Genomic DNA, 13,140 nt, shown 5'->3' with positions numbered 1-13,140 from the left:
GCCGGGCCTTGTTCGCCAATGATCCATTGCTGGTCAAACAGCACCTGCTACGACTGGCTTTGCCGAAACAAATTCTAGCTAAACACATTTGTCACCATTGATTGGGCCTTTTCCAAAACAGTCTAGCTGCCCATGTTTTTGGTTATTTGCCTAATTAAGGAGTTTCCAAAAAGTTGGCCTGGTGCGACTATCACTACCTAGATTGCTGCCAGGTCCTCCAACTTAGGGTCAGGAAACCCTTAATCCTTTCTGTGGCTAACATACAGTTGGTATTGCCCAGAAAGAGCATCATTCCTTAGGTTCACCCCTTCAATACATTTGGATCCACAGGATTCCTGGTGTCCTCCTCTTCCTCTGCTATGTCCAGGATCTTTGCCAGAGAACCGGGGACGAGACATTGGCATTGTCTCACCACTTCCAAGCTCCCACAGAAACCTCCTTATGCAGTTCAGTGTCGGAGCCCAACACGATCTCAGGCATCCTTTCAGTAGAGAAGTGTGGCTCAATGGTTAGAGCTTTTTATAAAAACAACGGGGTTGACCCTGTGTCCCTCAGAACCTGCGTAATTGATAGTTCAAAAGAAATTGGTTCTGTCGGGTGCGAACAGCACTTACTTATCAAAGAGTGTTTTACTTCTTATTAGATTTTCAAAGCAGAAAAAACAACAACAACTCAAACCCCCTCTGAAAAGAAAAGAAAAGAGAAAGGCAACTTCTTACAATCAATGAAAAGAAAGCCTGTAAGTGACTATATATTCTCTTTATATGTTTGTATAAGTCACACTCTTACAAGAACTTGTTTCTATACAACGACTGTCAATATCTCCAATACAGTGCAAAACAGTGAAAACAGTGAATAGTGATCACGTGACAAAGACGATATATACAATGTTAATACATTCAAATTAGACAATCTATACAAGTATACAAAAATTACTAAATTCTTGTTTCGCAAAGGCCATCCGCTGGTATAAACTTCCTAACCCTTTTAATTTCTTTTAATTCGATGGAGTTCTAGATTTATGGGGCCTGTAGGGAAATGTTGACGTTTCGACCCTGTTAAGCGCCAACTTGTTGGTCGCGGCGGGTCTTTCTCAAGACGAACATAAGCATGACAGTCTGCAAATGAGTCGAAATAAGAATTGTATCAGAGGGGGTATTATGTGATTAAGTGATTTAACTAATGGCAAGGGCAGTAGGGGTACTCACCCTAGCTTCCAAGTACACGAATGTCACCTGGAGTCACGATAACATAAAGTCCTCTAGTCTGTAAAAAGAGGAAGGAGAGTGTATCAATCTCTAGAATGACCTATCATTCGAGTTTATAGTAATACACAATGCACATATGTGGTGGCTGAATTAATAAACGATATGTGTCATCTTGTATCTGTCCCAATGGCTGAGACGATTTATATTAAAAAAGAAGAATTAGAAACCAGGCTCCAAACGAATTTGATATCACCGAGTAGTGCGCCATACAAAACACGCCAAGGTGCTGTCACTTTAATAATGGTACCTGCAAACACAACAATGATGGACAGAATGTGGATCAATGTCACACATTCACCCCAGTCCAAAGATCTGGGCCCAAATCCATCGTTTTTCCACTCCACACCACCCTGGGTTAGACAATGGCGATATGCAAATCAGCGCTGACCCTGTGCCCCATGGGAACAGTCCAGTCCGAACTACAAAAGCCATGTCCTTCCCAGAACGGAAACAAGCATCCGAGGACCGGCCCGGTTTCGAGGTAACACCTCTCATCAGCCCGGCTAGCTTGATTCCAGTGGTGTGGAGTGCCTGGGACTCACGTCTGAGCATCCCCAGTACACTTAGAGCGGTACCTGCAAACACAACAATGATGGACAGAATGTGGATCAATGTCACACATTCACCCCAGTCCAAAGATCTGGGCCCAAATCCATCGTTTTTCCACTCCACACCACCCTGGGTTAGACAATGGCGATATGCAAATCAGCGCTGACCCTGTGCCCCATGGGAACAGTCCAGTCCGAACTACAAAAGCCATGTCCTTCCCAGAACGGAAACAAGCATCCGAGGACCGGCCCGGTTTCGAGGTAACACCTCTCATCAGCCCGGCTAGCTTGATTCCAGTGGTGTGGAGTGCCTGGGACTCACGTCTGAGCATCCCCAGTACACTTAGAGCGGTACCTGCAAACACAACAATGATGGACAGAATGTGGATCAATGTCACACATTCACCCCAGTCCAAAGATCTGGGCCCAAATCCATCGTTTTTCCACTCCACACCACCCTGGGTTAGACAATGGCGATATGCAAATCAGCGCTGACCCTGTGCCCCATGGGAACAGTCCAGTCCGAACTACAAAAGCCATGTCCTTCCCAGAACGGAAACAAGCATCCGAGGACCGGCCCGGTTTCGAGGTAACACCTCTCATCAGCCCGGCTAGCTTGATTCCAGTGGTGTGGAGTGCCTGGGACTCACGTCTGAGCATCCCCAGTACACTTAGAGCGGTACCTGCAAACACAACAATGATGGACAGAATGTGGATCAATGTCACACATTCACCCCAGTCCAAAGATCTGGGCCCAAATCCATCGTTTTTCCACTCCACACCACCCTGGGTTAGACAATGGCGATATGCAAATCAGCGCTGACCCTGTGCCCCATGGGAACAGTCCAGTCCGAACTACAAAAGCCATGTCCTTCCCAGAACGGAAACAAGCATCCGAGGACCGGCCCGGTTTCGAGGTAACACCTCTCATCAGCCCGGCTAGCTTGATTCCAGTGGTGTGGAGTGCCTGGGACTCACGTCTGAGCATCCCCAGTACACTTAGAGCGGTACCTGCAAACACAACAATGATGGACAGAATGTGGATCAATGTCACACATTCACCCCAGTCCAAAGATCTGGGCCCAAATCCATCGTTTTTCCACTCCACACCACCCTGGGTTAGACAATGGCGATATGCAAATCAGCGCTGACCCTGTGCCCCATGGGAACAGTCCAGTCCGAACTACAAAAGCCATGTCCTTCCCAGAACGGAAACAAGCATCCGAGGACCGGCCCGGTTTCGAGGTAACACCTCTCATCAGCCCGGCTAGCTTGATTCCAGTGGTGTGGAGTGCCTGGGACTCACGTCTGAGCATCCCCAGTACACTTAGAGCGGTACCTGCAAACACAACAATGATGGACAGAATGTGGATCAATGTCACACATTCACCCCAGTCCAAAGATCTGGGCCCAAATCCATCGTTTTTCCACTCCACACCACCCTGGGTTAGACAATGGCGATATGCAAATCAGCGCTGACCCTGTGCCCCATGGGAACAGTCCAGTCCGAACTACAAAAGCCATGTCCTTCCCAGAACGGAAACAAGCATCCGAGGACCGGCCCGGTTTCGAGGTAACACCTCTCATCAGCCCGGCTAGCTTGATTCCAGTGGTGTGGAGTGCCTGGGACTCACGTCTGAGCATCCCCAGTACACTTAGAGCGGTACCTGCAAACACAACAATGATGGACAGAATGTGGATCAATGTCACACATTCACCCCAGTCCAAAGATCTGGGCCCAAATCCATCGTTTTTCCACTCCACACCACCCTGGGTTAGACAATGGCGATATGCAAATCAGCGCTGACCCTGTGCCCCATGGGAACAGTCCAGTCCGAACTACAAAAGCCATGTCCTTCCCAGAACGGAAACAAGCATCCGAGGACCGGCCCGGTTTCGAGGTAACACCTCTCATCAGCCCGGCTAGCTTGATTCCAGTGGTGTGGAGTGCCTGGGACTCACGTCTGAGCATCCCCAGTACACTTAGAGCGGTACCTGCAAACACAACAATGATGGACAGAATGTGGATCAATGTCACACATTCACCCCAGTCCAAAGATCTGGGCCCAAATCCATCGTTTTTCCACTCCACACCACCCTGGGTTAGACAATGGCGATATGCAAATCAGCGCTGACCCTGTGCCCCATGGGAACAGTCCAGTCCGAACTACAAAAGCCATGTCCTTCCCAGAACGGAAACAAGCATCCGAGGACCGGCCCGGTTTCGAGGTAACACCTCTCATCAGCCCGGCTAGCTTGATTCCAGTGGTGTGGAGTGCCTGGGACTCACGTCTGAGCATCCCCAGTACACTTAGAGCGGTACCTGCAAACACAACAATGATGGACAGAATGTGGATCAATGTCACACATTCACCCCAGTCCAAAGATCTGGGCCCAAATCCATCGTTTTTCCACTCCACACCACCCTGGGTTAGACAATGGCGATATGCAAATCAGCGCTGACCCTGTGCCCCATGGGAACAGTCCAGTCCGAACTACAAAAGCCATGTCCTTCCCAGAACGGAAACAAGCATCCGAGGACCGGCCCGGTTTCGAGGTAACACCTCTCATCAGCCCGGCTAGCTTGATTCCAGTGGTGTGGAGTGCCTGGGACTCACGTCTGAGCATCCCCAGTACACTTAGAGCGGTACCTGCAAACACAACAATGATGGACAGAATGTGGATCAATGTCACACATTCACCCCAGTCCAAAGATCTGGGCCCAAATCCATCGTTTTTCCACTCCACACCACCCTGGGTTAGACAATGGCGATATGCAAATCAGCGCTGACCCTGTGCCCCATGGGAACATTCTGTCCATCATTGTTGTGTTTGCAGTAACCGCTCTAAGTGTACTGGGGATGCTCAGACGTGAGTCCCAGGCACTCCACACCACTGGAAGCAAGCTAGCCGGGCTGATGAGAGGTGTTACCTCGAAACCGGGCCGGTCCTCGGATGCTTGTTTCCGTTCTGGGAAGGACATGGCTTTTGTAGTTCGGACTGGACTGTTCCCATGGGGCACAGGGTCAGCGCTGATTTGCATATCGCCATTGTCTAACCCAGGGTGGTGTGGAGTGGAAAAACGATGGATTTGGGCCCAGATCTTTTGACTGGGGTGAATGTGTGACATTGATCCACATTCTGTCCATCATTGTTGTTTTTGCAGTAACCGCTCTAAGTGTACTGGGGATGCTCAGACGTGAGTCCCAGGCACTCCACACCACTGGAAGCAAGCTAGCCGGGCTGATGAGAGGTGTTACCTCAAAACCGGGCCGGTCCTCGGATGCTTGTTTCCGTTCTGGGAAGGACATGGCTTTTGTAGTTCGGACTGGACTGTTCCCATGGGGCACAGGGTCAGCGCTGATTTGCATATCGCCATTGTCTAACCCAGGGTGGTGTGGAGTGGAAAAACAATGGATTTGGGCCCAGATCTTTTGACTGGGGTGAATGTGTGACATCGATCCACATTCTGTCCATCATTGTTGTTTTTGCAGTAACCGCTCTAAGTGTACTGGGGATGCTCAGACGTGAGTCCCAGGCACTCCACACCACTGGAAGCAAGCTAGCCGGGCTGATGAGAGGTGTTACCTCGAAACCGGGCCGGTCCTCGGATGCTTGTTTCCGTTCTGGGAAGGACATGGCTTTTGTAGTTCGGACTGGACTGTTCCCATGGGGCACAGGGTCAGCGCTGATTTGCATATCGCCATTGTCTAACCCAGGGTGGTGTGGAGTGGAAAAACGATGGATTTGGGCCCAGATCTTTTGACTGGGGTGAATGTGTGACATTGATCCACATTCTGTCCATCATTGTTGTTTTTGCAGTAACCGCTCTAAGTGTACTGGGGATGCTCAGACGTGAGTCCCAGGCACTCCACACCACTGGAAGCAAGCTAGCCGGGCTGATGAGAGGTGTTACCTCGAAACCGGGCCGGTCCTCGGATGCTTGTTTCCGTTCTGGGAAGGACATGGCTTTTGTAGTTCGGACTGGACTGTTCCCATGGGGCACAGGGTCAGCGCTGATTTGCATATCGCCATTGTCTAACCCAGGGTGGTGTGGAGTGGAAAAACGATGGATTTGGGCCCAGATCTTTTGACTGGGGTGAATGTGTGACATTGATCCACATTCTGTCCATCATTGTTGTTTTTGCAGTAACCGCTCTAAGTGTACTGGGGATGCTCAGACGTGAGTCCCAGGCACTCCACACCACTGGAAGCAAGCTAGCCGGGCTGATGAGAGGTGTTACCTCGAAACCGGGCCGGTCCTCGGATGCTTGTTTCCGTTCTGGGAAGGACATGGCTTTTGTAGTTCGGACTGGACTGTTCCCATGGGGCACAGGGTCAGCGCTGATTTGCATATCGCCATTGTCTAACCCAGGGTGGTGTGGAGTGGAAAAACGATGGATTTGGGCCCAGATCTTTTGACTGGGGTGAATGTGTGACATTGATCCACATTCTGTCCATCATTGTTGTTTTTGCAGTAACCGCTCTAAGTGTACTGGGGATGCTCAGACGTGAGTCCCAGGCACTCCACACCACTGGAAGCAAGCTAGCCGGGCTGATGAGAGGTGTTACCTCGAAACCGGGCGGGTCCTCGGATGCTTGTTTCCGTTCTGGGAAGGACATGGCTTTTGTAGTTCGGACTGGACTGTTCCCATGGGGCACAGGGTCAGCGCTGATTTGCATATCGCCATTGTCTAACCCAGGGTGGTGTGGAGTGGAAAAACGATGGATTTGGGCCCAGATCTTTTGACTGGGGTGAATGTGTGACATTGATCCACATTCTGTCCATCATTGTTGTTTTTGCAGTCACTTTAATAATGGCACCTCTCGGTAGCTTCTATTTTAGAACCTCAGTTAATGTTACGAAGGCTTACCGTTAAGTTATAAGCACACTGGCTCTGTATGCACCGGCGCGTCTGCTCGTGAAGTGGCTAAAAACAGACTGGCTCTGTATTCAACGGCGCGTCTACTCGTGAAAGGGCTGAGAACAGTCAGCTTGCTGCCAAAGCCGAGGCGCGGGATTTATTCGTCATAGCGTAAGCGTGTCTGCTCGTCACGGTTAGTGCGTGGTTGCTAGGGCAACCCTACGTGGTGTATTCATTATCGCCTGCCGAAAACTAAATCAAGGATAGATTTAAGTGATCGCAATGAAACTTAATTGCGACATATCGCAAGTGTAAGCATGGAGCAATGCACATAGTTCATCTCTCATGGCATAAGCACAGTAAATGAGATTAATAATCTAATTTATTCATAATCTCATTTACTGTGACCTATTTAGAAAGTCGACGGAGAGAAACACGATATTGAAATATGATTCATGTCATCCACGCAATTTACGCGACAATCTACCGTTTGTCCAATACCTTAGATTGAGACGTAATTGCACTAGGAGAGCTGATTTCTTCAGAGAAACTTACATACTTACCACAAGACTTCGAGAACGAGGCTACCCTCTGGGCCTTCTTAATCGCGCCAGAAAGAGGGCTTGGTACTATTCAAGAGACCAGCTGCTCATTCAAAAAGAAAAGAAAGACGGGATGGATAATCTCGTATGCGTTACGACATTCAATCCAAGAAGTAACAACATCAAGAAAATAATCCAAAAACATTGGAATTTAGTGGCATCAGAACTCCAGATGGATGAAGGCCCTCTATTTACCTTCAAACGAGGAAGCAATCTTAAAGACAATGTGGTACAAGCTTACCTAGCACCCCGAAAACAACCCAATCTGAGAGACCAACTAGGTCTACCACCGGTGGTGGGCCATTTTAAATGTGGCACGTGTAAGGTCTGTCCACTGAGTATGGAAGGTCAGACATTTTCCTATGAGAACAAGACATACAAGCTTCCGTCCCTGACTAATTGCAACACATCCAATGTAATTTACATCATCATGTGCCCCTGCAACAAACCATACATTGGGCAGACCTCACAAAAAGCTAAACAAAGGATTCTACAACACATGAGTCGCATCCGATGCAAAACACCAGGAGCCCCACTAGTTGAACATTTTACGATCCATGACCATCCTGCAGAGAGTTTGAGGTGGAGAATATTGGAAAAAATTACAGCTAATCCAAGAGGTGGATCGATGTCAGTGGTCCTAAACAAAAAAGAATGTAAATGGATACATACTTTAGATCCGGTATCACGTGGACTCAACGAGCACAAAGAGATCGCTAAACAAATGGGCCTACTCTGATCTGTCCATATTACTCAAGCCTTACCATCATTAGAATAGACACAATCATGAGTGTTGAAATTACACAACTTTAGGTCTGTCATCAAAATGTTTTCCAAAGTTTAGACAATCTTTTATTGTGTACAAAGGCATATAGAGTTAAACTTGGTGGAGAATGTAACCATTAATATTGTATAACATCTTCAGCTGAATCCAACAGTATGCAAACTTTATTGACAATTCATTTAATTGTTTCCATTAATGATTATGATATAATTTGGAAATTATTCTTTTTTCGTGTAAACTGTGGTTTTAACTTGATAGTCATGCAGGAGTAAACAAGTTTCAGTGTTAAATCTTAATGATGTGATATCCTGTCAATTAGAATCCATTCTAACCACCTATAGTTTGGCATAGACTGTCACTATTTAGACTGCATACAACTAACGTACCACGTAGGGCTGCCACATTATTTATTTCTTAATAGTGACGCACGGCCGTGCTTATGCCATGAGAGATGAACTATGTGCATTGCTCTATGCTTACACTTGCGATATGTCGTGATTAAGTTTCATTGCGATCACTTAAATCTATCCTTGATTTAGTTTTCGGCAGACGATAATTAATACACCACGTAGGGTTGCCCTAGCAACCACGCACTAACCGTGACGAGCAGACACGCTTACGCTATGACGAATAAATCCCGCTCCTCGGCTTTGGCAGCAAGCAGATTGTTCGCAGCCCTTTCACGAGTAGACGCGCCGTTGAATACAGAGCCGGTCTGTTTTTAGCCACTTCACGAGCAGACGCGCCGGTGCATACAGAGCCAGTGTGTTTATAACTTAACGGTAAGCCTTCGTAACATTATCTGAGGTTCCAAAATAGAAGCTACCGAGAGGTGCCATTATTAAAGTGACAGCAACTTGGCGTGTTTTGTATGGCGCACCACTCAGTGATATCAAATTCGTTTGGAGCCTAGTTTCTAATTCTTCTTTTTTTTTTTTTTTTTTTTTTTTTTTTTTTTTTAAAACCTTTATTGCACAAAATCATAAACAATTACGGGCCCACAACCAACCGGCCGGCCTAGACAGAATCAGTGCACAATAGCAAGCAATACGGCAACTCAGCAGTAATGGAAATACAAATACAGGCAATCAAATTACACAGAAGCTGTTACACCGCCGAGAAGCAGGAGAAAGCAAGGTTTTGATTTTATAATGTTCATAAAACAAAGTAAATAAAGAGACATTAGAAAGGATCAAAAGTCGCAATATACATCAACAACAGAGGTGGGCAATGTGAAGCAAGGAAGTCCACAAACAATAAGACAGGAGCAAAATGGCCGCACAGCGAGAACTAAACAGGATTGAAAATCGCATAATAAGCCGTGCGTCGATCACCCTCCATCCCACCCCGACCCATACCATTGACCCCAGAGAAAGAAGAGGAGAAAGAGTCAACGAATAGAAAGGAAAAGAAGGCCCATAGGAACGAAAAAACGAAACAAAGACCCCCCCCCCCTACCCCCCACCCTGCACACACGTAGAGGCTACGGCCTACCCCCCCCATAACGGCGTGCCTGTCGCCCAATAAAGAATACCCGAAATACAGAGAGAAGAAAAAGGAAGAAAAAAAACACACACATGTAAAACCGGAGGAGGGCCAGAGTTACGTGTCCTAAAAGGAAACCCAGGATAGTTGAGGCCGCCCGACCCAGCGATCCCCCATTAAAACAGTTCCAGCGTCCAGTTCCCTTGTCCACCCTTCACAGTCCCAGCAAGCCGACAACAGTAAACAACAGTGAAAGGCATTGTCAACCTTGTCCCTGACGATCCAAAGTGGCAGCGAAAGGCAGAAATGAAACCGCCCACCAAAGTAAGATGAACAACTGCAAGTACCACAGCAGAACAGGGCGCCGTCCGTTAAGGCCAGTCCAACACAACGCCATGTGGGCCACCGGTGCACAGAGAAGAGCAGTGCGCAAATACAAGTCCCCACAGATGAACAGCGGGAGCAGAGGCAGCGCGCCCAAAACACCACAAGAAGAGTCTCCAGCAAGTTCAGAATAAAGTATAGAACATGGCGCCCAAAGGCGACTCTCCTGCAGCTGCACCGGTCCAGGATCGTCACACCACTCCAGGATTGTAGCCGACAGCGCCATAGCCGAAACCAGTTCCTGTACCCCCAGCGCCACCATGCACATCAGGATAGACAGCTCACCGTGCACGGGCTCAGGGTGTGGCGAAGCGCTCAGCACGCGATCACCATATCGGGTAAAGGATAACGTAGATAAGATAGAATCCAAGCGGCCCCCCAGGTCCCAGGCATGACCAGCACAATCAGAACGCAAGGCAGCCAGGGCGCTCAGGATGTCAGCGATCTGAAGGGGAGCCTCCGGCGAGGAGGATAATGCAGCTCCATATGAGCAAAGATCGACGACCAGGGGCAGTCCCCGAGCCAATACGCCGGCGTCCCCGTCTCGCAGAGTATCCTCACAGGAGCGCCCCGGAAAGCACCGCAAGGTCACGGGGACAGGGGCAGCGAGTCCCATATCAGTGTAGCACATGGATGCAGTGCGTCTTCGGCAATATTAAACACCCTCTGGAGCCAATTAGTCCACCAGTAGCAATCGCTTCGCACCCGGTACAAAATGGCCTCCCTCCCTGCTCCATAGAGGGAAGGCAGAGGAGATACAAATGTAGCACCAGTCGCTACAAGTCTGAATAAGTGCCGGGGCAACAAGAAACAGGAGCGCGCTGCCGCAGAAATTCCAAGCGGCCGCCGATTCCCGTTGGGCGACTTCGCCCTGCAGTTCGTGGCCGTTGTTGAGGTGGTCGGAGCCCATCTACTCCGCGAACAAAGACTCGATCGCCGCCATTAATGGCAGAAAGTAAACAGGGACGCTCAATCCGTCCCGTCGAAGGGATCACGTCGGGAAGCACACCGCCGGAATCAGTAGCACTCCCCGAGTCCGATACCGTCTGAGGAAGACCGGATAAGTGGCAGGATGCGGGACGGTACGGAGGGGAGAAGAGCGGGGCAGCGGAGCCGAGGGTTCAGGCGGCCATCATGTTTGCAGGCTAGGCTCCTCCTCCTAATTCTTCTTTTTTAATATAAATCGTCTCAGCCATTGAGACATATACAAGATGACACATATCGTTTATTAATTCAGACACCACATATGTGCATTGTGTATTACTATAAACTCGAATGATAGGTCATTCTAGAGATTGATACACTCTCCTTCCTCTTTTTACAGACTAGAGGGCTTTATGTTATCGTGACTCCAGGTGACATTTGTGTACTTGGAAGCTAGGGTGAGTACCCCTACTTCCCTTGCCATTAGTTAAATCACTTAATCACATAATACCCCCTCTGATACAATTCTTCTTTCGACTCATTTGCCGACTGTCGTGCTTATATTCGTCTTGAGAAAGACCCTCCGCGACCAACAAGTTGGCGCTTAACAGGGTCGAAACGTCGACATTTCCCTACAGGCCCCATAACTCTAGAACTCCATCGAATTAAAAGAAATTAAAAGGGTTCAGGAATTTTATACCAGCGGTTGGCCTTTGCGAAACAAGAATTTTGTAATTTTTGTATGCTTGTATAGATTGTCTATTTTGAATGTATTAACCTTGTATATATCGTCTTTGTCACGTGATCACTATTCGCTGTTTTCACTGTTTTGCACTGTATTGGAGATATTGACAGTCGTTGTATAGAAACAAGTTCTTGTAAGAGTGTGACTTATACAAACATATAAAGAGAATATATAGTCACTTACAGGCTTTCTTTTCATTGATTGCAAGAAGTTGCCTTTCTCTTTTCTTTTCTTTTCTTTTCTTGTCAGAGGGGGTTTGAGTTGTTGTTGTTTTTTTTGGTTTGAAAATCAAATAAGAAGTAAAACACTCTTTGATACGTAAGTGCTGTTCGCAACCGACAGAACCAATTTCTTTTGAACTATCAATGGTTAGAGCGGCAGACTCTGATGCAGAGGTCTGGCCCGGGACCAGGGTTCAATTCCCGCCTCGGCGGGTCTTGGGCTCAATTTCCTCAGACCTGATAATTCTCGCCTCGGTGCCTATTCTAATCAAGGGTCCTACTCTGCACCTCTGGGCAATAGCTTGCTTAATCTCCACAACGGCCCCAACAGCGCTGGGATGCCTGGCTTCACCTTGGGGGTGCCCAGGAGTGGGCATTTCACAGGGAAAAGCCAGGAAGGGTTAAAGCGGTATGCGTACAGCGCCAAGACACCTCAGGGTATAAGTGCGCTATACAAGTACGAATTCCTTTCCTTCCTTTCCTTTTAAAGGTCTTGTTCCAAAGAAGTCCCTGGTCAGAGATGCTCCTCTTCTCTCTGTTATATGGTCTTCTGCGTATGCTTGAGCTGATGCCGCAACTCCTCTCTCGAAGGCCCACTATCCCCCGGTGCCTCCTCGAATACACAATCTTCCCCTGTATGCCAAGCTCTTCAAAGCTTTTGTACTTGCGTAGCGTTGTGCCTGGCTTCCCTCCCAGGAGGGCTCATCAGACATGGGACAGCTTGCAATGAGCCTTCAAACATATCCTTTGTGTGGCTCTGAAGCCTCTGGTACTGCCTGACAGACATGATCCTCCATGGAAGCTCTCATGACCCGCGTGAAGCTGCAGGTCAGGGGAGGATCACTATCATGGTATTCGTCTTCTTATGAGCGTGTGGCGGGTCCCTTTCCTCATGCTTGCCTTCCATCTGCTCTGCCGTGTTAGTTGCTTGGCAGGTGGTAATACCACAAATTGGACTGTGATGCCCCAAATTATCCTGCAAAAGCAAAATTAACACAAATCCAATGGAAGCATGCTAGCAGTGAATAGAAAGCCATTCGATTGATTGGAATTGTACTGTGGACTTCCAGACCACAGTAGATGAGAGCTGTTGGCTGGTGTTAGTGAGGCAGTTAAGCAGTTCCGTAGTTGGGCATTCACGGGTTAACCTTCCAGCGACCGAGCGAAATAGTTTGCTCCTACTCCAGACATCAGAAATATGGCCCTTAGTACTGTATGTCTGCGTGGCTGCAGGTAGTGGTGGCTGGTGACATTTGAAAGTGGTGAGGCGTAAAAGTGTTGAATGAGTGCCCATCCTGATGTACTTCGATACCG

Source organism: Lissotriton helveticus, chromosome 3_1 (genome assembly GCF_964261635.1).
Source record: "Lissotriton helveticus chromosome 3_1, aLisHel1.1, whole genome shotgun sequence".
Taxonomy (NCBI): domain Eukaryota; kingdom Metazoa; phylum Chordata; class Amphibia; order Caudata; family Salamandridae; genus Lissotriton; species Lissotriton helveticus.
The sequence above is the reverse complement of the archived record's forward strand: the minus strand, read 5'-3'. Positions refer to the sequence as shown.